Source organism: Polypterus senegalus, chromosome 18 (assembly GCF_016835505.1).
Source record: "Polypterus senegalus isolate Bchr_013 chromosome 18, ASM1683550v1, whole genome shotgun sequence".
Classification (NCBI taxonomy): domain Eukaryota; kingdom Metazoa; phylum Chordata; class Cladistia; order Polypteriformes; family Polypteridae; genus Polypterus; species Polypterus senegalus.
The window spans coordinates 97,760,704-97,785,508 of NC_053171.1; positions in this window are offsets into that span (position 1 = coordinate 97,760,704).

The window sequence follows — 24,805 nt, forward strand, 5'->3', positions numbered from 1 at the left end:
CTGAGCAACAATATTTTAGAAATACCATATTCCATTTATTTACCAATTTTTGGTATATTTTTTGAAGAATACTTCTGCCACTACATTTTGCAGGTTGTTTTATCCCATCTTTGTTCAACTTTATTTTGTTCCTTATTTCTTTTGTTTGTTGTTTTCAGCATTGTGTGTGATTTTTGTTGCCTATTAGGAGCTAGTTGATACAGGCATGTGCTCACACTGCGTGGAGTCAAATGAATGATACCAGCTTTTGAGAATTTAACATAGGGCAATCATAATTGATTTTAAAAAACTGCTGAAAACACATTACTTTAACATGGCCTTCTCATAACTTCACTTTAATATAATCCTGATACTCTGTATATTCAATTTATTATCATAACTATTCATGGTAGCTCTAAAATTCATACTGACCCCTACTCTCTCATCTGTTTCATTTCCCGTTTTTTTGTGGTGGTGACCTGCGCCATCACCACCTAATCAAAGCACCATGATGTTCCTACATTGATGGATTAAAAGCCAGACGTGTACATGACCATCATCATCAAGTCCTTCCAAGAGAATCCAAAATACAAAGAGGACTGTTTCATTTATGTTAGGTAGAATGCCCAGAGGGGGCTGATCAGGCGGTCTTGTGGCCTCTGAACCCATGCAGATTTTATTTTTACTGTTCAGTCGTCTGGAGATTTTTGTTTTTTCTGTCCTCCCTGGCCATCGGACCTTACTCGTATTCTATGTTAATTAGTGTTCTCTTATTTTAATTCTTACTTTGTCTTTTATTTCTCTTTTCTTCATCATGTAAAGCACTTTGAGCTACATTATTTGTATGAAAATGTGCTATAGAAATAAATGTTGTTGTCTTTTTTCATATTACCAAATGGATCTGTTAGGGCTTTCTAATAGCCGAAGCTGTTTTGTTTGTTATCTTTCTGTTCCTGACACAAAATTGTTAAGCAAAAGAGAATATTTATTTTTTGTCATCAAATTTGCGTTGATAATTTGAAAAAATGAATACATTCATAAGAATCCAACAAGAAATAATCTAGTTATATAGCACTCACTCTGTGAGAGACAGATAATCATGCAGGAACACAAAACATTGATGAATAAACTGGCCCACAAACACATTTCACACAGGACAGAGCATAGCAAAGTAAAAAAATAAATAATTAAAGTGGATAGGGAGAAACTGTTTCATGGAGCAACTTTGAATCAATTGTTGACTAACTGAAATGCATGAATCCAGTTTTGAATGGTAGAGCTGAAAGAGTTATTAATCCACGGTGCAGAAAGTTCAAGAAGGAAGTCGTTATAAAATGAATACTTCCAGATTGCAGTAGAGACAAGGCCAGGACATTTCTAGTGAAAGGCTAAAAGCGGCTTTGCTGCAATAGTAGCAGTCCTCAAAAGCTTCTGCTAGGAGGCAGAAAGGGGAAGTGATAAAACAGAAGAAATGTCCAGGATATGGGAGATGATGAATTTAAGAGGGCAGAGGAATCTGGAAAGAAGAAATCATGGAGGGGGATTAGGCCACATAGCACCAAATAGGGCCAGGGACTTTAAGTTGGCAAAAATGACATAAGGATGTAGTTCTAATCCCAAGAGATGAGTCTATGGGCAAACTGAAACTGTGTGTATGGGTGTTTAGGATTTGTAGAATAATTGGTGATGTTTTGAATTATAATATGCCAGCACAATGCAGAGAAAGGTGCATTAGTCAATTAAAAGTGATAGGGAGAATTTTGAGGGAAGGTTTGTGGAGGCCAGAGTAGAGACAAGACCTGAATTTGTGCTTAGGGGAAAAGGTTGAAGCAAACAAGTTCAGGGGGATGAAGTGGAAGAAGGAGCAAATGGACACTCCATATACCCTGAGCACAAACCTTAGCTACAAAAAGAGAGAGTATGAAATGGAAGGCCTAGATTGTAGAAAGAGAAACATTTCAATCCCAGACTCGTTAATTATATTTACCAGTACATTTGCAATACACTGACACAAAAGGGGATTAGGAAATTGAATAGTCTCCAATATTCAGGGAAGAATTGCACAATAAAAAAGTGTGGAGATGTAGCACATCTTCGGGGGATAACAGTTTTAAAACATTAACCGTTTCCCATTAGAACAGCTTATGCAAAGACAATTTACAAATCTTAGAGCCCAAAATTTGATAAAGTCATTTTATTTAATAGATATGGTCACACACATGCGAGTAGGAGGCAGCTGAAGGGCTTAAATAATGGTGATACCACATCCGACCAGGGGGCAGCGGGGTGCACTGACTGTCTTTCTCAGTTCCCTGCAGACCTTTCCCAAGAAATCCTGCCAGGTTCCGGTACCTCAGAAGACGTCACTTTCAGTCCAGGTGACAACACTTCCGGTCACAGCCCTTCGATTATGTCACTTCTGGCCCCTCCCCGTTTATGATGTCACTTCCGGTCCAGATAACGCCATTTCCGGGTCCTGCCCCCTTCGATTACATCACTTCCTGTATGGGCCATTAAAGCTGCCATTTTACCACCAGGGAATCAGTTCTGTTTTGGACTCAGTATTGTGAACATCTCTGTCAATTTCAAAACCTTTTGCAGCCTGGGATATTATATGAGTGGCTGGTCTGTGTTTTTATCACAATAGAAAGAAACAAAATTCAATCACGTGAAGTTATACGTGGCGGTGTCGCGATGAAAGTCCAAATATAGAAACACAATTCAATGCGATATTGACAAAGATTTGATTCAAAAAATTGTTTTTACTTAAGTTTTACAGTAAAAGTGTAAGTTTAAAAAGTTTTTGCGTGTTAATTTCAAAGCCAAACCAGAACAAAATCGTATTGCGCCACGAATAACTCTAACATAACATGAAACATAATTTATATTCAAATTATTACGTTTTAATATTTTTTAATATGGTTAATTACTCACTGTAATGTAAAATAGTAAATTGTACATCCGCATCCCCATGTACGAATGGCAGAACCGGAAAGAGGCTAGCGCATAGCGCAATAACAGGGGTTGGTGAGTGAAGAGAGCAGGGGGGCAAAGCCCCCTAGTTCAGTGGTTCTCAAACTGTGGGGCGGACCCCCTAGGGGGGCACAAAGATGTGAAAAAAAGAAAACAAGAATCGAATATATGAAAAATCCATCTATTGAAACCAAAGCAAATGAACTTAAACTACATTCTGATACTAGAAAAATAAATATAGAGTTAGATAAATGTCGATAAAAGTAAAGTAGGTATAATAAAATATGCATCTATGATATATCATTATTTAAAAAAGAACAAATTGGGATTAGTGGGCTCCTTTCAAAAAAACCTTAGGGGAGCGTGATTAAAACTGTTATGAAAACTCGGGACGCAAATACTTAAAGGTTGAGAAAGGCTGCCCTAGTTATCCATATTAAAATTTTTGATAATGATAGAAAAGCTTCAATGTCATACTGTCAGGAAATATATGTACTGTAGATTGATTAACTAAAATGGTAACCTTTGATGCTAACAGTGAACAAGTCATTCTAACAACCAATGTTTTTATAGCCTACAGTATAATGTATTTGAATTAATTTAGGAATAACTCATAAGGCATAAAATAATCAAAACAGGTAGCAGAATGAACCGATAAAATGTCAGTGTATCAAACTTTATTCTAGATATTTCAGAGACCTCTGCACACTGCATGCTTGAGCCTCATATTTATTATAGTAAACATTCTACTGTAAGATACCTAAAGATAATAACATTAGCGCAGACATAATGGCTGTAACTTTTTTAAAGAAAAATTAACTAGCGTACAAAAAGTATTATGTGAGCATGGTTTATTAAAAAGTTAACTGAAGTTACCAAATGTAAACTGATATCAACCAAGGATCCAACAGCTATTCTTTGCAGACTTTATATTAATACATACAAAATAATTAGTAAAACAAAAAGAGCCTTAGTCCATTTAAGTACCGTTTTAAATACAGGGAGAGTTTTGCAGATCACTTGGTTCAGCACTCTTCTGGACAGGCGCTTGATGTACTCCTTTCACCTGTTTCTATTCAGGGGGAGACCTGAACAAATACGTATACGTACTCACTGTGCTTCAGCAACATACCTCCATCTTTGTGAGCGCACCCCAGATGGTTATAGTTGCAGGAAACATTGAATTTTTTTAAGAATTTCACTGTACCCTGCCCATGTAAATGTACTTCTGCCATAACTACTCCTTGCCCTTCCTGTCTGCAACAAAGCTGTGACAGTAAATCTGAGGTTCAATTCAAGGTGGGATAATCAGCAACAGTTCTAGCCATAACAGGTTTACATTTAATAATGCTATTTCTGTTGACCCATCCTTAGTCACTCTGGAGGCAGTATTTCAAATATGTCACCACGGAGAGCATAAGAGACATAAACATCAGTGCAAAGGCAAATCTTTATATTTACTGACAACTTGCATCAGCAGAATTCACATCTTGAAAGAACAACAATTATTTTCCTAAATGAAATTTTGATAGAGTCTGTGTAAGATGATTCAGCATAATACCGGTAATAGTAACCACATAAAAGGAGCAATAACTTTTCAGTGTTTGCAATTAAGATGCACTTTGTGAATAGAGACTTAAAAGAAAAAAAAAGACAAACACTTTTTGCAGACCTCAGTAATATGCTCGCTTCCTGATTATTATTCATAACAAAGATTGATTGAGATTTGAAAGCTCTGTAAAATTAGCAGCAGCAGCAGCAGCACAGAATCAAACCAGGCTGAATATGCGACTTTCCTTAAGCAGCACAGACTCTGCGGCTGGAAGCTCGTGTTTCCTCTTTCGCATCAAATTCACATAATCAAGGACAAGAAAAGACATTGGTAAAATATACTGAATTTAATATACTGTTATTACTATTGTTAGCACTAATAATTATATGGCTCATAACTGATAACTGTACAAATCTACCGGCAAAATGAATGCCTGCTTTATTTGATGATTATAACCTACACTGCCTTCTGGCCATATTCAGTCAGCTGACATAAGCAGTAATAGTTTTACAATTATAGTGAAAGTTAAGTTAATATAATCCAATTGAATTAAATGTAAGTTTAAATATTGCTGTACACAGTAGTCTCACTCACATGTACTGGTTACTGGTGCTGCCTCACTGTTGTAGGGACAGGGGTTCAATTTTCAGTCCAGTTACAGTCTCCAAAGTTTAAACATCATTCCCATGTCCCCATATAGGGCACCTTTTCTATAGTGAACACTGTCCCGAGGTCCTTTATAATTAGCAAGACACAGTACAATTGCTTACGTTGATTTTCTACAACTGGAGCACATGCATGTTAATGGACTAGCCCAAGATAAGACACTGAGTCAGTGGCAGAGCTTGAACTGGCAGCCTTAGGATTTAAAGTCGTGTGCTTTATTCATTTGACACAATACTAAAGACATGGGTGGAAAATTAAATGACATCTCTAAATCAGCCTTGCGTGTGTCCAAGTGTCTTTGTGTGCATCAGTAAGCCTTTAGACTTGCGTTCTGTCTTGGGTTTGTTCCTGCTTTGCATCTGCATTTGCCGGGACAGGCTATATAGCTCCTTCCAGCCTTATAGTAAAACTGAATGGCTTTAGAAAATACACACAGTACATGTATAGCCATAGTGTTTAAATACATAATTCTACAGCTTCAGTGGGTCCTGACATAAAACCATCGGACACGAGGTGATCAGCTTTCTATTCCCAGTCTCACCTAAGCAGAGTTGGTACTTAATCCAGATAATAATCACGGCCTCTTCTCCTATCCATTTTTCTTTGTGCAATTATATTGTGTTTAATTCTCCTGGATTGGACAACACTGAAGCTCCCCATCCTAAATTGCAAGGCAGTTATTAGGTACAGTATACACCATAGTGAAAGTACTCAATTGTTTATGAGAGCTGTTATATACACTTCTTGATCGTGCTTTAGAGACAATCATGAGACAGCAAGATAATTCAGCCACATTAAGCTCCCACTTATGCTGAGCAATAGAAAGCCACAAATATAATACCTTTCACCTTGGACTAGGATAAGGATCCAATGTGGTATGTGCTAGTAAAAATGTAAAATAATAAGATGAACTGAGCTGGTTTCTTACATAGCTAAGGGTTTTTGCAGTCTGTGCGAGGCATCCTTTTGATTGCCTAACGCAGCGTTACAGAAGGTGCTCTTTGCTTTTTGGCAAGTTGTCCTGTCACCTGTGTTTTGCTTCTTTTATATTTAATTTGATCTTTGCCTTTGAAGAATTTTGCACCATGACTTTTTCTTGATTTTACAAATATTATTTATTTCACACATACTTGGATACTCAGGCAGATGATCCGAAACACTTTTTCCATTTGTGAATCCTACTTTTTAGTGTGTGGTACAGATAAAGTACTTCTTGAAATTCTGTCTTTGATTAGTTTGACTAAGTGGTCTTTGATCTGTCGGTAATGTCACCACCTTCACCCTTGACAGAAAAGCATGCTACTGTATGATGGTTGTTCTTGTGGAAGCAGGCACTTCTAATACAGAGCTGACTGAAAAAGGTGCTTACTATGTCTAGTGTTCTCCTTACTTTCCATGCTGTATTTACATTCACTTATAGGAGTGTTTCCCTAAACCTCTACCTGATTTACTGATTCCTAGATTGGTCAGTAAATAGTACGTATTATTTTACACTGCTACGGTGTCTATGGAGGCTTGTAGTTCTATTAAAGGAGTGAAAGCTAAGGAACAATGAAAATATGTTGTTGCTTTTCTTCGATCTTGGTAACTTTTATTATTGGGCAAGTTTCAATGTGCAGTCATGAGGTGACCTGAACAAGGGATGTGGTCAGGACTCAAACAGTGAGCTTCTGTTTTACTGGGAAAAAGTCTAGGTCATTGAAAAGGTTGCAGTATTTGTATTTTTGAGGAGGTGAGAAAACCTGTAAAATTGGTCTTTTTAAATTTGCGAGGTCTTTTCAATGGCTTTCCTGCACCTGAGTTGCACCTGATTGTAGAGTATCGGCAGGCCAGGAGTAATTGTTCTGTGGTGAGGAGCTACAGTTTTTAATCGTCAGTTCATTTTGCCAAAGGTGGAGCCTACCTGAGTGTCCTGCTGCAATGTGCAGTGTGATTTGGACCTGTAGAATTAAACTTCACTTTTACAGTATCGCAGAACTGTTGATTTGGCAATTCTTCTCCTTCACAACGTCCATACCACCTTTGCCAACTTTGGAGTGCTTTTCGGACGGCGTCAGATTAAATGAATTCAGCCTCTCTTTTGTGTCGACTTTATTTTGTGGAATATACAGAGTGGAGTAAGGAGGCTTGCATTTGCAGCTTGACATTGGCTTATCAAGCCTGACTTAAATAAAACAAAGGGTAGCAGTCCCAAGTGGAAAGCTGTGATAATCTGTGGGATCTCCCAGGAACATATCCCGATTTGGGTTACAAGGAATCCCTAGTATGTATGTACGAGGTGGTAGTGTACATTGCATTGGGGTTCATTGCAGTATAATCACAGCACTAGTGCTGATTGGTGGAAATTGACAAAGTGTTTTTTTCCAGAGAATATGTTGTATTCACTGCTGACCTTGTTTGCCAAATGTTTTCCTGAAAATTAGCTTTGCAGCCAAATTAGGCGAACATTTTTCCCTAGTGCCCCAAGATGCTTTGTGAGGCCAGAACGACATCACAGCCATTCTGTAGCAGCCATCAGCCAAACTTTCATGCATGTGTACTTTAAGATCGTTGCAGAGCTGCTTTGAGCATGTGTAATGTCACCACCTGGAAGCGCATAATGTCAGCATTTCTACCACTGTAACAATGGCGATATACATTGTGCACTTCCATCTGTCCTGCGAGAGCAACTAGCACTCCAGCCTTCCACACTGCATGCATTTAAAAAAAGCAAAAAAAAAAAAAAGAGTATTATCATTTGAAGACTACATTAGCTGCCCATAATGAGAATATTATGCTATATATGAGATTTTGTTTTTCTTGCAGTGTTTAACATTGCATGTCCAATTTGAATACAAAATTAGCCATGTACCCAGTGTGAAAGAGGACGCTGTATTGTGCCCGACCCGGCACAGACTCACCCAGAGGCACGTGTACAAATAACACAAAAGTTTTATTTTACTTCTTCACCTGGAGGGCACGTCTCCCCCCGTGAACCCTCCAGCCACAACACAGTCCCAAAAGCACAACTCACAGACCACACTCTTCCTCTGGCACCACCACTCCTTCCAGGCAGCCTCGTCCTTTTCCTCCCGATTCTGGCCCTGAGTGGTGGTTGCTGGTTACTTTTATGGCCCACCCGGAAGTGCTCCAGGTGCTTGATCACCTGTTTCCAGTTGCACTCCCAGGTGGGGCTAAAGATTAGTCTGGCTGGGCTCAGAGGCCCATGCCATGCCCCCTGGCAGCCACTCCAGATCCCCACAGGGCTGTGGAGAACTCGATCTCCCATGGAACCCTGTGGGAAACTGAGGCATCACCGTCAACCAGGGAGGCTGCCACCAAGCGTCCCGAGGGAGATACTGAGGAGCCCATGGCTGCTCCCCCGGAATATAAGCAGTAGGGGCCACCCGCTACACCAGCTACAATCTCGAAACAAGTCCTAAAGGAGCCCTTCTCCTCGAGAAAGAAAACACATGTGACCTTGTGAAATAATAACAATTAAAGATTTATTACAGTTTTAAAAGGTTACAAACTTTCTCATCAAAGAAAAAAGTGCAGAGCATCTGCACAGAGATTTGAAGCAAAAAAGACTGGCAGCTGCACCCATTGACTTCAGACAATGGAACAAGCCTGTCTTATGCTACTTCTTCATCACAAGGCTAATGAATGCCACAAGACTGTGAGCGTTTTGATACTGTATATATGACTTATCATTACATTTTTAGGTTTTGTTGTTTGAGTCACATCTTTCAAATCTCGTTTTTGGCCACAATAGTTGGTCCATTATAGTTGGTAGATGCTTCCCTCGTCCTCAGGAACACTTAAAACACGATTGTACCATTACAAGTCACTCAGAACTTGCTGAGTTTCCCTTTGACTTCAATACATTCCATAGAGTTCAGTGAAGTTCACTAACATTTCTGCAGAGTTTGCTTATCATTGCCCTGCACCATCTCTGAAGTCAGGTGGCAGCAGTGTACCTGGGGAAGAGAGTTTTTTGGTCGTACTGGAAAAGCCAGGCAACCCATGAGCCACTGTGAGTGTTCAATCCTTTAAACATGTGCCAGGAATCATATGTGCTGAGAGAGCAGAGGCCCTGTAAGGCTGTTGTGAATTAGTTTCCTTAATATTTTATAGATCTGCCCTTCAGACTATCCATTGTGGCATCTCGATGATTGCATTCCTGCTGCTTGTGGGTGATATAACACCCTGAGGGTACCCTGTGGATGAGAACAACATGCAAGACAGACAGCTACTGACTTTCACTTGTTGAGTCACATCTTTTAAAAAAGTCATCCAGCCACCCTACCAAATTAACATTTTTTTAATTAGTTTCTCCACATTAAAGTGGGGCTGATGAGAAGACTACAAACAAGAGCCCCATGTGATCTTGACACCTTACAAGCAGTTATACAACAGATGAAGCAAAGTGACCATTGCATTTTCTGTACTCCTATTAGGCTGGTTGGCAAGCTGACATGGATCTAATAAAGCCTGAGTTTTCTCTATTTGCTTGCTGTTTATTAATTTTTCAAATGATTTCGTAAGCAGTGATGTACCTGCTACTGGTCTAAAGTCTCTTAAGGTTTCTGGGTTTTATTTTCAGCTTCTGGAATTACTATGACAAGTTTAAACAGCTTTGGATCCTTTTGCTATATTAATGAGAACCTAAAAATAAAGTAAAACATTGAGATTCTATGCACAAGATTTTAAAAAGCCTTCACTAAGATGGTCCGACTCAGGACTTTGAGTAATTTTAATTTTCTAAAAATGTATTCTACATCCTTTTGAACAAAAAACAGAAACCTTCTGCTTCAAGCATTACACTTGCTCAGTGAAATCATTGCCAGGTCAGTTTGACATGTAAATTATTCCTACAGAAAGAAAACTCAGCAAAGCAAAGCCATTTAATTTTTCCCTTAATGTTTATGCATAACATCATTTTGGTAAAATTAGCATTTTTTCCCAAACAAAATACATTTTGTGTCTTTTTTGGAGGCAATCAGGTAACAGTATGGTCACATGACAGCTTGAGTCATCATTTCTCTCCTATAAAAGATGGATGCACGCGAGTCTTTATTCTGCCTGAGGTGAAAAGCATGGCATACAACTTAGTAAAAGACCAGGAGATACAACATAGAAAAGAAAAAAGTCATACTTGAGAGATTAATAAACTATAATAAACTCTTTTGGGGTCCCCCCAACAGGAAGACCACATGTCGAAGAGCATCCCGAAGCACGATCACCACATCTGTGAAAAACAGCTTATCTGTTGCCAGGTCAACCGCAGGCTCCCAGCGCTGCAGCGGCTCATTGTGAAAGTAAACGCAAGCCAACTGCGGTCGCGCTATAAACACCGTCGTCAATGGGTGATGCAAGGAACATTATAACTGCAGGGAGCATTATTACTTGGCCATTAACCTGGTCACGACCCCGTCTGATTGCTGTTTCTGTGTAGGAGAGCAGTAGATCCCGCTACAATAAATAACCCTGCTGTTCGTGTTTCAAGCTGAATAAAAGCTGGTTTTGCTAAAGTACTGAATCTCACACGTCATAAAACGTAGATGCCAAAACTAAAACACCAAGGTAATTCATAGTTAACAGAGAACAAAATGATTGACAACCAGGATACTAAATCAGAAGCAACACGAGTTTTGTTGAGAGTATCCACAATCTTAGACAACCAGGAAGTGCAGGATGTTGTGCATTCCCAGCTGTCCCAGTGTAGTCACACATTAGCAACCACAAACAAATGGACCACAAAGTGGTAATGCCCATAAGAACAAGATTAAGATGTGAAAAACTTCCAACTTTCCCAAATAAAGTAAAAACATACAAAAGTACTGAATTAAGGGCAACATAAAACCCTTATCAGTGAAAAAAAACCCTGATAGAGTGCAATGAGGAATGTAAGGAAAAACTTATAACAATGAACAATCATGACAATGTTTTTGTCCAACTTTCTGGATACCATGTATGTGTTTGTGGTGCATTTAGCCATTGAAAAATCAAATTAGGGAGTTATGTTTCCACATGCTTTTTAAATTGTGGTTTTACTTTACTAATTGAACTTCTATTTTTACATTCTTATCCTTTTTTGGCTTGTAATTATGGCTTCTTCCTGTCATTTTACTCTCATCTCCAGGGGTCTTACTTAGAAAACTTTACATTGATTTGAGCATCAATGTATGCCTACACCAAAAAAAAAAGAAAAATGCATATGCCAAAAAATGTGCTCTGTAAAACTTGGTGTATGCACATTTGTTCACAATTTACTATGTTTATAAATCACAGTTATCATGTTCAGTACATTTGAACCTCCCCCGTTTGCGATTCTAAAACAACCATATATGAACGATGCTAATCAATCTTGTACATATGTATCTATGATGCTGCAGATCGTCATTGGCTGGTAGAGCAGCCTCCTACCTGACATATCCAGACTCCAGCAGCTGCATTTGAGGACATCTATGGTGCATTCTGAACAGCATTGTAGTGCCTCTCCTCTATCCTTGGGGGTCAGGAAAAGGATTAAGGCATCAGCAACACTATCACCTGGCACATTTAATGACATGATTGCTGTTACAATGAATAATATTGGCCATATGAAACACTGAAGGTTCAGCCAGTTACTTCACTGAAAAGCTAGCCATCACATACTACACCATCAGCACCAACATTTCTTTGCCTCGGAATAAATGAATCAGGAGTTGACTCAGGCAACTGAACCACTACCTTTGCCAGTCTCATCTTGGCATCACAGATAACTTATGCATTAATGATATGTCACTGTTTATGGTTAACAAAATATTGTCATTCTCGCTAGGTGCCCTTATTGCAATATACGTGCAATCAATTACTCCTATGTTTGGAAAACTGGACGCTGCTGTAAATTGACTTTTTATGTTGGCAAATTGCAAAAACATGCTATGTTTTATGAATGTACACCCTCACCATATGGAAACTGAATGTAGCATCTCATCAGATGCTTAATGGCTTCCAGCACAGTGAGTATGACGGAGCTGAAGCTTGGATGAGTTCCCTGAAAAGTGACAACAGGTAGTACTTTACCATGGGTGTCACCATTTCCCACTTTCACAAAATGTTTTGTACAGATGTGCTAAAGTTGCTGTTACTATACAGACATTCTCATATCAAGTTTTCTTCTATAAATTCCACACAAAAATTGTCAAGTTGTGTACACACATTTTGAGCTTCATTTTGTGCATATTTATATTTTATAAATTTGACCACTGGTCCACGTAACTTTCTGACTGTATCCCTTTTTTGCTAATAGTGACAGAAAATGTCAAGTATGACAAATTGCAAGTTAAGACTGCCATAGTAATATTCCTCCTGAAAACAAAATGGTATATTTTCCCCTTCATTCAAATGTAAATTAGAACTAGTAGAACTTTGGTAGAAATAACATATCAGATTAGAAAATTCAGGTGTGGCAATGTAACACTGACTTAAATGTTTTTTAGCAAATCTTGGACTGCATATCTGGTATAGTAAATATAGTCTTTATGCACTTAGTTACCAATGCAAGATGAATATTGCATGACTTCTGGTGGTACATGAAGGGTTTATGTTTAATCAGATTACAATAACCAAAATTACCCAATACAAGAAAATTTGAAATGCATTACATCTACAGTCGATGAGACAAAATAAGTCAATCAACTTTTAACAAGTCTAATGAAAAACCTGATCAGCCCCATGGACCCGAGTCCCTTTTGGGTTGACAACACATTTTAACTCATTATTTTAGGCTGGCTTTTTGTGGACATTAAGTTTGAGACAACCTTTATAACAAGAACTACTTTCCAACACATAATGTGAGCATAAAACAAAAAGTCATCTTCATCTGTTTTTACAATGTCAACGCTAACCAGAAATTCTTGAAATAATCAAGGTTTAGAAACAATCCTTGACAAGAGTTTATCCTGGTGTTGTTACGGAGATCGGAAAATGATTTCGTTTGAAAAAATACATCATTATTAATGCTCTTTTTGTGGCCAAAACACAGAATCCAAAAGTCAGAATAGACCAGGAGATGTCAAAAAGCAAAAATCAAGGTCAGGAATCAGGGTGATCAAAAAATCAGAAGAAACACAGAGAAGCCAGGCCTATAAATCAGAATCGGAATCAAAGAGCAAAGCTAGGAGGTCGGTAACTGTGGAGGAATTTTGTTAAAGTAAAATTGTAGTGTAAAGATTTGCATTTTTCAAGATAAATCTCAACACTGTAAAGACCATGTCACCAGTCTTAAATACTGATAGCAGATGACTGGCAACAGGCTTCATCATTGTAAACAGTTCAGCACTAGCCTGGCTAATGTGTGTTCGGACTGTGACATCACCAAAATAATGAGAGAATGAATGCGAAACCAAAATTACAAAATTGGAGCATGTCAAAATGAATAAAGTTACAATCCAGGATTATAACAAATTTCTCCATGCACATGTACATTAGCTTGCAGATTTCTTTTTCAGTGAGTTGACCATTTAGCTTGGGCTGGCACCAGAAGGAGCCAAAGGGAGAGAGAACAGCCCACTCTGAGGAGAAAATGGCAACTCTACATTCCCTTGTGAATGAACTGAGATCATGAAAGAGGGGCTACGTTCTGTCACCATTATATATACTACTCTGAAAAACGTGTTCTGCTTGTATGATTTTCCTCTGAGATATTTTCATAATGAATTTCATGAAATTGTAAGTGGGTTGTGAGCTATTATATATATCTTATGATAGATTATGCAGAAGTCATTTTTGCATGTATTTTCTTGGTGTATTCTTTATATCACTTATTTGTTTACATTTTCACTGCCATTTTGGTTATCATTTTCTGATCTTGGGAAGTGAAATTTGATGTCAGTTGTTGGCAACATTAGTTCCTGAAAGTGTGGTGTAGGACATCATTGCACTGATTACATAAATGTTGGAGGTGCTCTCACATCAGATAGACATGTTTGTGGCTACAATTCAAAATTCTTATGTGCATCAGATATATTTAATTTTTGGCGAGTTAGCCTTTTATGTTTTCCTTGACTTTGATATTGTTTTTGCATACTCTGTTCTGTTTACTCATTTGCCAGACTTTAGGTTCTGCCCTTGGTCAGTTTCAAACAACATCTCACTCTCTCTTCTCTTGGTCTTGATGCTTTTGTGTTCTGCCATATTTTCAATCTAGGACAAAAATATAGAAGAATATGGAGAATTATAGGAGAATCTGGGGGGAAACACAGCAAATTTGTAAACCTCTTTTATTTTTGTTATGAACCAAACATCACCTTCAAACATAAAAAATATTTTGCCTCTCAGTGAATACAGACAAATTCAGGGTGAGCTGTTAGTGTCTGCAATTTTAACGTCTTCTCAATTTAAAACGGTGTAACTTTGGTCTTCATCAGTTGAGTGAATGTGTCAGAACACAGGCTTTAGTGGCATATCCTGCCTCCATTAGAATTAATGAAATCCTCAAGAACGATATCTGTGAGTCTAAACAAAAAGCTTCAGACCCATTTCTAAAGCCGTTAAAAGTCATAGCCATATTGTCCAAACAGAGACAGCATGTCTATCATATCAAATATCACTCTTAGAGTAAAGCGACATGTTGTCCATTACACCACTAGGAACAGAAAACTATGATTAGGAACCTGTAGGACCTAAAATGAGAGATCTATGCAAGAAGACACATTCATGTCAGTGAGTGAAAACAGTAAAAGGAAGGGAAGGCCAGAATTCTGATGAGACTGATCGAAATTTACAACAATCTAATAGCCGTCATTCCTACTAATTGTGGCATAACCTGTTACTGAGTTCAAAAAGGTAATTACATTTTCATTAGGGATACTAAATGTTGCATCATTTTCTTGAACAAAAAATAAATTAAATAAGATCAAAATGCTGTCTTGTGTTATTTATTGATTCTGGATCATTTTTATCTCGTGAGCTTTAAGTGAATTTAAGAGACTCAATGTAAAAATATTCAGTGATGCAGAAAATCAGACTGAGGGAAATGCTGTATCTCTATAATTTATCATCTAGTGAGTTTTGGCTGGGTCAAGGACAGAGCAAGAGTCCGCTCCAATCCATCCCATTATACCATTTGAGACTAACAAGTAGCCCAATGTTGTGGTTTAGTCTATGAGATATAACTATCTTAATTGATATGGCTGTTGGAGGGCCTGCTGCTACCAAGAGAATAAACATAAGCTTGATCCACCAGATGGGTATGTTATTCAACAAAGAAACACTGGGTACTCACTTTCAGTACTAACCTACTAAGCTTCAACACAGTTTGTAGTTTTCTTAGTTAAGCACCTTTTTGGGTCTCCTGAATCCCCTATGTTGGTGATGCTTTCCAGAGTCAATAACAAGGCTCCTTCTAAAACAAAGAGAACATATATTGCAGAATGGAGTTCCTTATTTCTTGACAGGATCTGACAAAAGAGGTGATTTAGCTCATGACCATCTGAGACCTGACTGATGAAGTCTTAACTTGTCATACTTCTGGTGACCCTGTTGGATATGTCTTGACTTATATGACCTGGTCCACCCCTTTAATAAAGACGAGCACACACTCTTGAGTCCTCAGGACTTCACGGTCTGTTTCCCTGAGTTTTGTCTGTGTACCCCACTCAAATGTCAGAAAGAGAAGTGACAAACCCTAATTCTGGAGACAATTAGAACCCAACCAGAAAGAGCAGACAAACTGACCTCTCACAATGTGTGCTGTACGTGGGGACTTTAATCAGGTGAGATATTGTGCCAACAAGACATAAATATACCTTTGTACTGAAAATTAAAATAAATAAGTCCTCTTTTGCTTCTCTCAGAATTGCTTTACTATTATGTGGTCTTGGCAGGACAGCCATTTTTGTGTAAGATTTAACATTTTTGGAAATACTTGAAGATTAAAACAATATTGTAAATAAGAGTGTCCATTTTTGTTATTTATTTATTTTTTTGTTTTGCACTCTAAGGGAACAAATACTGAACATGTTCATCTTTCTAACATGAATCTTTCATAAATGATAAATATGTCAGGTATACATAAACTATTAAACTGCTCAGTGATGTCTTAAAATGAGACAAACAAATGGATGCCTAATTTTGGCATCTGCAATATTTCTCAGCTTTCACAGTAAATGAACTGTGCAACCAAAGCCAGCTGTACTACTTAATCTTCATATAGGTTTATGAATGTCATTGATAAGTATGGATCTTCTGAATATGTATCTCCTTCTGTCTTTTGATGCATGATAACGGGATGACGTCTGTGCAGCTGCTGCATAGTTTAGAGTTTAGAATGCCGAAGTTTGGTAATTCATATTTGGTAAATATATAATTAAGAAAGTAGTCCTTGGGGTCTTATTTTTGTAAATTGAACAATATTGGGTGGCTTATATTTTGCAGATTACTTGTAGTTGCTCTGAGTTATCGGCCTTAAGTAACCCTCATGTTTTGTTAAATGGCTTCATTGTTTAAGGCCCCAAAGATCCCATTGCTTTATGTATGAAATAATCATTTAAAAATTAACTTCTTTTTCCACTTCAATATTTTTTTCCTCTGATCTAATTGAAAATCTTGAATGCAGAAATTGTATGACGTCTTAACCTTGATTATTCCCCCAAAGCAAATGTACACATTTTAGAAATGAAGTGAAATCCATCGTTAAAATATACCATTATAGTTTAACTGTTATACCGTATGTTTTATTAATGTTATCAGATCACCTATGACATGCACCTAACACAGAAAGTACCCGCTAAACTCTTAGAGTCTTTTCTAGATGGGGGATAGGAAGAAATGTCAAACCCAGCTATATAATTGTTATCTGTAACCTCTGACCTGTTGCACTCCATGCTGTACCCCATGCATTCAGCTCTTGGGATCTTTAATGGAAGGCTGCTCGCTAACTGAAGCTGTTTATACGTCAGCCCGGTTTACCACCAATAGAGGGCTTCCCAAGGGTGTGCCCTTGTGCCATTAATGGGTTGCAGTTTGACAAGAAAGTAACAATCTAAGCTCCCAGCTCGCTAGTAGCAGTCAGACAGAGACCTATGATTTATGCTATATTTATTTGCACCAAAAGCAACAACAGCAAGTACAAAGTGTTATATTGAATTATAGAACCTCCGTGGGTTAAGTCTTCATGCAGTCTCATCAGCAACAGCAAGGCACTGGTGAACATCCAGGTGGCTCAGTTGCTTTACCTGAAGAGTAGACGTTCTCAATCCAATTGACAATACAGAGAAAGAGAAAACTCTGAAAATGTCAGTTTCTATAAAAGACAGCAGTGCCCTCCTCTCTTCTTCCCCATTGTGAGAATCAAATGGGAAAATGGCTTACTTAGCAACAGGTTTTCATCACTGCTACAATGGAATTCTGACATTTTTGCAGTTTCTCAAAACTCATTGAAAGTATATGCAAAAACAAGATGAAAGAAAATGTTACAAACATCGTTAACTCTAATTAAAAAAACAGCTCTTCCCACACCTAACTCAAGGCTATTTCATTGGAACTAACTAAGCAAAGCGCTCAAAAATCCTGCTGTATGTTCCAACTTTCCCAGTGTGCATTGCACTTCTGTTCAGCTTGACAATACTTTAGACTATCACTTGACATCTGTCAGTTAAAAAGTATCCCCAGTACATTGTTAAGTGAAGTATTTAATCTTTTATATGTTTTATGGGGTATACCTTATTGAATAAATATTTCCTTTCCTTGCTAAAAAAAGTAGGAAAAAGCTCTATTCTATCCATTCAGTCAACTACAACTCTTAGTCACTCTATCGATCAGTGCTTTCCATGTCTTCTGATCTCTTACGGCTTCTTTTAGTTCTGGTGTGTTCAGTCTGGTATATTTGTTGATAGTATCTAGACACTAAATTTTTGAATGGCTAGTTCCTCTTCTTCCACTGAACATTACAAGCATGACGTTCTTCTCAAGTGTCTTATTTCACATGATATTACCAAAGTAGGAGAGTTTTTGCTTCATTGTCTTGGCCTTCATTGAGATTTTTGGTTTGATCCATTCTAGGACTACTTGGTTCACTATTCTGGTTGTCCATGGAATGCATAACAGATGTCTCCAGCACCACGGTTCAGACGCATCAATCTTTCACGTATCTGCCTTTCTCAGCATCCAGGTTTCACAGCCATATGTTGGTATTGGAAAAATGATTGCTCTGACCAATCTGTATTTGGTTGTCAGGCTGATATCTTGTCTCTTCTAAATGTTGTTCATATTGACCATCGCATTTCTTCCCAGTGCCATCTGTCACATAATCTCAGAAAAAGTAATGTATGTTATGCAGGATAGTAATGCTATTTTTGTTTCAAGGTCAAGTCAGTTTGACACCAAAGAGACCACAACTTTAGGAAAGGCAATACAACAAGTCCAAATAGACAACTGATCTACCTAAGCACTTAAGTAATGGACAAACTATGTACAAATGTTTAAATATTTTTTTAAATCTACCTCATCACACCACTAGTCAAAAAGATATCTAGGTATGGACCATTTTTCTCTAGAACTAAGGTATAATATTCTACCTAAGTGATCCTAAGACAAGCTATGTATAAATTTATACTACATACACAGACTCAGGCCAACAGGACTAATGGAGGCAGAACCCACTTCCATGTAATTCATCCAGACATGTCAATGAAAAGGTCCCTAGTCCCGCAAATAGCTAAAGCTGGAATGTAGGAGTTAAACATGAAGCAGGACCCTTCATTATGCAAGACATGGAGATGGTTAGTGCATGCCTTATGTATATACTTATGATATTTCAGGCGCTTTATATGCCCTTAGGTTTTATCATGGTACAAAACCACTTTAGATTTTGTGTCCTCTATGTTGTTCATAATGATATCTTTATGAATTGTGCTAATCAGGATGACATTAAGACAAAAGAACAGCAGTGTTAGTAAAAGTCAACATTAATGATGATGTCACTTTCCTTGTCTTTATTTCAATAGCCTCTTCTGGATGTTCTGCTTGTTCTTTCTTATTGTTCCCATCATGTGAGCTACCTATTCAGTCTTCCTTAAAATTGTATGATGTCAAAAAATGTATCATAAGTCACAATATGATCATATAGTCTATCAGTTTTATCCTAGAAGACTCTCCTTTCCTGTTCTGGTTCTTTTCAGGCACACTACATTGAGTTATTTTTTGTTGTTTTTGTAATGAAGCAAAAGAAATATAAAGGGCTGGAGACCTCCGCAATACCCTGTTTAATGTCCAAATGAATAAATACAGCTGGCAAAATAACAGATTATAAGTATAAGACCAACCTGGTTGGGGATCAAATGACTAGGAAAGTATCACTCCTGAAGTTGTAGAAGTGCCTTCTTCAGATGTAGATTCAAGTGTGAATGCCAACTTCCGATCTCTATGATTCTTCGATACGGTGAGGCAGAAGGGACAGTGCTTCCAGGACTGGAACGAAGGTAACATCATTGTGCTTCTGGAGGTTCTGTTTCCACTCTACAGACAGAAAGTAAGAAGGAGTCAAGCAGCATATTTTCCTGTTCGCCATTCCTGTCATTGTGATGTCATTAGAGCCTTAAAGATACTCTCCAAGCACACATGTCCAGTACTGTATTCGCTAAACGTAGCTGGTGCCAGTGTTTTGATGCTTTATTTTCAACATTCACAATTAGAATCAGGCCAGCAATAGCCATGAACTGAGGTAGACTTGAGCAAAGGAGGACACAAAATAACTGTGTAAGGGCAAAACGTGCTTAGTGCTTTTTAGTTTCCAAACAGTGCTGTAAAACAAAGTGTAGTGCAGTACTCAATGAATAAATAACTAATCCATCATAAAAAGTGTTTGTGGTGGTTACAATTATTCAGTAATTAAACAATCCAAAGCTGTTAAATTATCCATCCATTATCCAACGCACTATATCCTAACTACAGGGTCATAGGGGTCTGCTGGAGCCAATCCCAGCCAACACAGAGCACCAGGCAGGAACCAAACCTGGGCAGGGCGCCAACCCACAGCAGAAGCCGTTAAATTCCAGGTGAAAACACAGTCAAGAGCTGTCCATTAAAAGAATTGTGAGTCTCTGTACATCTCAGTGCATCTTTCAGCAGCAGGATATGCCTATCAACAAGCACTGTCAGCTCATGTCTGCCCCACCATCCCTCCCGTGAGCCCTGCTCCTTTCTCCCACTGCTGTTCATCTGTGTCCGTGGGACCTCTCAAAGCAATTGGTTCACCGACAAAAGCGTGATAGACATATGAGCACCGACAAAACCACGACTGACATATGAGCGCCGACAAACTCGCTAACTGGTTTTCAACAAATGCACGCCAACACAATCGGCAGGACAAAATCGCGAGAGAGGCCAAGAGAGTACATGCGCATTATGTGCTAGGTTATAACTGTATTCAAAGATGCTAATTGCACTGAGTTTTATTCCTCCAGAAGATATTGGGTCCGCTTTCGATGAACTGAGCGAGAGTAGACCCGACAATCTCCCGAATGTTTATGATTACTGGGAGGACAATTACGTTGGTCGATTAAAATGCAATCGACGAGCCAACCCGTTGTTTCCTATCACTATGTGGAACATGCGAGAACGTGTTGCTGATGGCGTGATCTTAAGGACTATCTGCGTGCCGTGTCTCATAATATCGACTTCTAAAATAAGCATTATTATATATGCTTTAAACTAGTAATTCATATTTAATAAAACTTTCACGATTTTGTCGGCGCGATTTTGACGGCGCGTTATAATGGGAGCCATTTTGTCGCCGCTCATATGTCTATCGCGCAAATGTCGGGTCACAAAAGCAATTGACCATTCCTGCTCCCTGGATTCTCAGAAGGAATGGCGCTACCCCAGGAATTCTTCCCTGACCACCATGACTCCTCTCCATCACACCTGCTCTACTATGATCCCGACTTTCATGTTTTTCCACTCTTTGTTTCATCTTATCATTGTCTTTCACGTATTTTAACATCTGTCATTTTCATTTGTTCTCTTCTCTCTTTCTGGATCTGCCTATCACTCACCTCAGGCTCTCTTTATTCTTTCCATAGGTGTGGTGGCCTAATCATCACCCACAAAGCACCGATGTGGAACGGCCGAGCTGATTGCACCAGCACATTTACAAGGAAACAATTAGCTCACCTCCACACCGAACAACCCACAACCACACAGTTCTGCAGATGCATACATTCACCTTCCAGGATCCAAGTCACACTATTTTTCTACTTAAAATTCACAATACCATACCCAAATACACTTGACCACACATGGGTTATGTATTGGACATATGCAATTTAGCATCACTTATTCACCTACTTTGCGTGTCTTTGGACTGACGGGGAAAACCAGAGCACCCAGAGGAAACCCACGCAGACACAGGAAGAAAATGCAGGGAGGACCCTGAGCATGAACCCTGATTTCCTTACTCTGAGGCACCTGTAATACCTTTGTGCCACCATGCTGTTCGACTTTATACTTGTAAAAACTTAATTACACAAATAGTACTGGGAATGCTATTGGTCGAGACTCCCAGAAAATGTGTGCTTTGTTTTGTTTTAAAATTAATAGTATGTCTTAGGATATACATTTTGTTACTCCAAGGTGTATTAAACATGGCTTCACACACTCCGACATTTGAGGATATTTATGTATGGAGTCTTGGTATATGAGAATTACAGGTGACAGAAGGCCATGTGACTCAACTAGATGAATCTAGTGCCAACTGTTCAAACACCAGAGAGAGAGAGAGAGAAGGACACAACCTTTATAGCGCCGACACCCAATCTGACCTTTAGTCTGGGTTGTAAATAAGACACGGCTCTAGACGATCTTTCTAATTTCCAATAATTTGTAAGACAGAAAGGAAGGAATTGAGGAAGCACTCCATTATATTTCTGTCTACTTTCATCTGCTTGATTGCATTGGTCTGGAACAGCTTATTGCTTCTTGAATCTTGTTTGTACCATTCATGAATTTGAACACCTCAATACGGCCTCCCATTGTGTCTCATTTTTTCCAGGCTATGAAGATATTGTACAAAATGAACATATTTTCAGTGTATTTTTAAATCATTTGTTCCTGAAAACCACTGCTGGGCTCTTTTTCAAGTACAGTAATCCCTCCTCGATTGCAGGGGTTGCATTCCAGAACCCCCCGCGATAGATGAAAATCCGCGAAGTAGAAACCATATGTTTGTTTGGTTATTTTTATATATTTTAAGCCCTTATAAACTCTCCCACATTGTTAACATTATTAGAGCCATCTAGACATGAAATAACACCCTTTAGTCAAAAGTTTAAACTGTGCTTCATGACAAGACAGAGATGACAGTTCTTTCTCACAATTAAAAGAATGCAAAAATATCCTCCTCTTCAAAGAATGCGTGTCAGGAGCCGAGAATGTCAGAGAGAGAGCGAGAGAGAATAGCAAACAATAAAAAAATCAATAAGTGCTTTTAAGTATGCAGAAGCACCGCGACAAAGTGGCATTTTGTAGAGGAGCGTCCGTATCTTCTAGGCAAACAGCCCCTTTGCTCACACCCCCTCCGTCAGGCAGAGAGAGTGAGAGAGACAGAGAAAAGCAAACAATCAAGCACCGCGGGGGAAGCAAATCGTATATCATTGAGGAGTTTTAGTTAATATGTAATACGTGCTCTGATTGGGTAGCTTCTCAGCCATCTGCCAATAGCGTCCCTTGTATGAAATCAACTGGGCAAACCAACTGAGGAAGCATGTACCATAAATTAAAAGACACATTGTCCGCAAAAATCCATGAACTAGCGAAAAATCTGTGATATATATTTAGATATGCTTACATTTAAAATCTGCGATGGAGTGAGGCTGCGAAAGTTGAAGCGCGATATAGTGAGGGATCACTGTACTTTAAAAGCTGCAAAGTCTGTCTATGACTGTGTGAAGGTAAGACTTCCTTACAGTACTCTAACCATCTCAAAAGTACATTCAATTGTGAAGTTTTCACAATTCGGTTCGCTTACTAAATGGCCGAAGGACGATGCCTAGGTTATGACAAGGACTGGCTCGCTACTCCTCTGAGGTTCTTCTCATACAAGGCAGCTGAAGACTGTACCTTCTAAACCATAAAGGTGTCTGCCTAGATTGCAATTGCCTCAAAAACACCACATGCATTATATCTTTCTGTCAGCTGCAGTTTTACAATTACCCTCAAATCCCATTTCTTATAGTTGAAGAAAAAGCTTCTTGTCAGGAACCAAATTAAAAATATTATGAAAATCCAAGACAATTGTAGCTCATGTCTTTCTCCTATCCACCATGTCAAAGGAATCTATCAGATTAGTCTGACAAGGCCATTCTGGGTTTGCTCGTGTATATGTTTCTCCTTACAGTATCTCATTCTGAGTTATTCTGTTTCGTTATTTCAGTTGTTTTCCCGGTGCTGATGTCAATCTTATTGGCATGTAATTTACTGGATCTGCCTTTTCTATCTTTGAAAACTGGTACCACATTTTCTATTTTGTAGTCGTTAGGGGTTTCAGTGTTTTGCTCTCATCTAAGTTGTTGCTGGAAAAAAAAAATTCTGTCTTCCTTAAGGATAAAAGGCACTAATAGATTATCTTTGTTTAGTAGCCCGAGCTCTTTAAAAACCGGCATCTTAACAAACCTGCCATCTGACAGTGGCTGCCCTCCCTTTTTATGCATATGTCATCCTAAATTATCTTTTTTCTTAAAACCAGGAACATTCATTAATTTTCAATACCCACTTATTCTGCACACAACCTACTGTAATTATGCTGCCAGCAAAGTCATCAACTATAGGAGTAATGGCCGTTAAAGGTCTTTTTCCACTGTCAAACCTTACCATACATTATAGTGCTGACAATACTAGGCTGCTTTTAGTGCAAAGGTAGCTGTTGCACAAACAGATTTGTGTGTAACTGGTGACAACTGCAGCAAGCATGGAAGATTTGCAGGCACACAATAGTCCATAGATTTGAGCATGATGAGTGCTTCTAACTTGAATAAAAGTTCATTATGAGTTCCTGGTGTCTAAACAGCAAAATATGCCTTCTATAAATAGGACTTCTATAAAGAGCTACCGGATGCAAGTATTTTACACCTACCTCATCCACACCAGCATCTATTATAGCATCCATCCATCCATCCATCCATCCATCCATCCATCCAACCAGCTATATCCTAACACAGGGTCATGGGGGTCTGCTGGAGCCAATCCCAACAAACACAGGGCGCAAGACAGGAAACAAACCCCGGACAGGGCGCCAGCCCATCGCAGTGTTATAACATATCTAATATATAAAGCAGAGTCGATGTATGTATGTGTGTATTGTGTAATATGTCCGGCAGCTTCTCCTGGAGAGTACCCCCAAGCCGCCAGATGGAGCCCTCCCTGCAATATGGAGGTGCCCCGAATTCCAGCAGGGCATCATGGACATTGAAATCTTTCTTCACAGCCCTGCTGGATAACATGGGGACCTCCAGGGGACGCTGCAGAGAGGCCCAGGGACTTCTACTTGCCTTATAGCCTAATAGAAGGAAAGGAGTTTTACCCGACCCGGAAGTGTTATAAAGTCACATGGACAGAGAGAGAGAAACACTTCCGGGTCAAGGACTTTGGGAGATCCCAGCAGTAGGTCAAGTT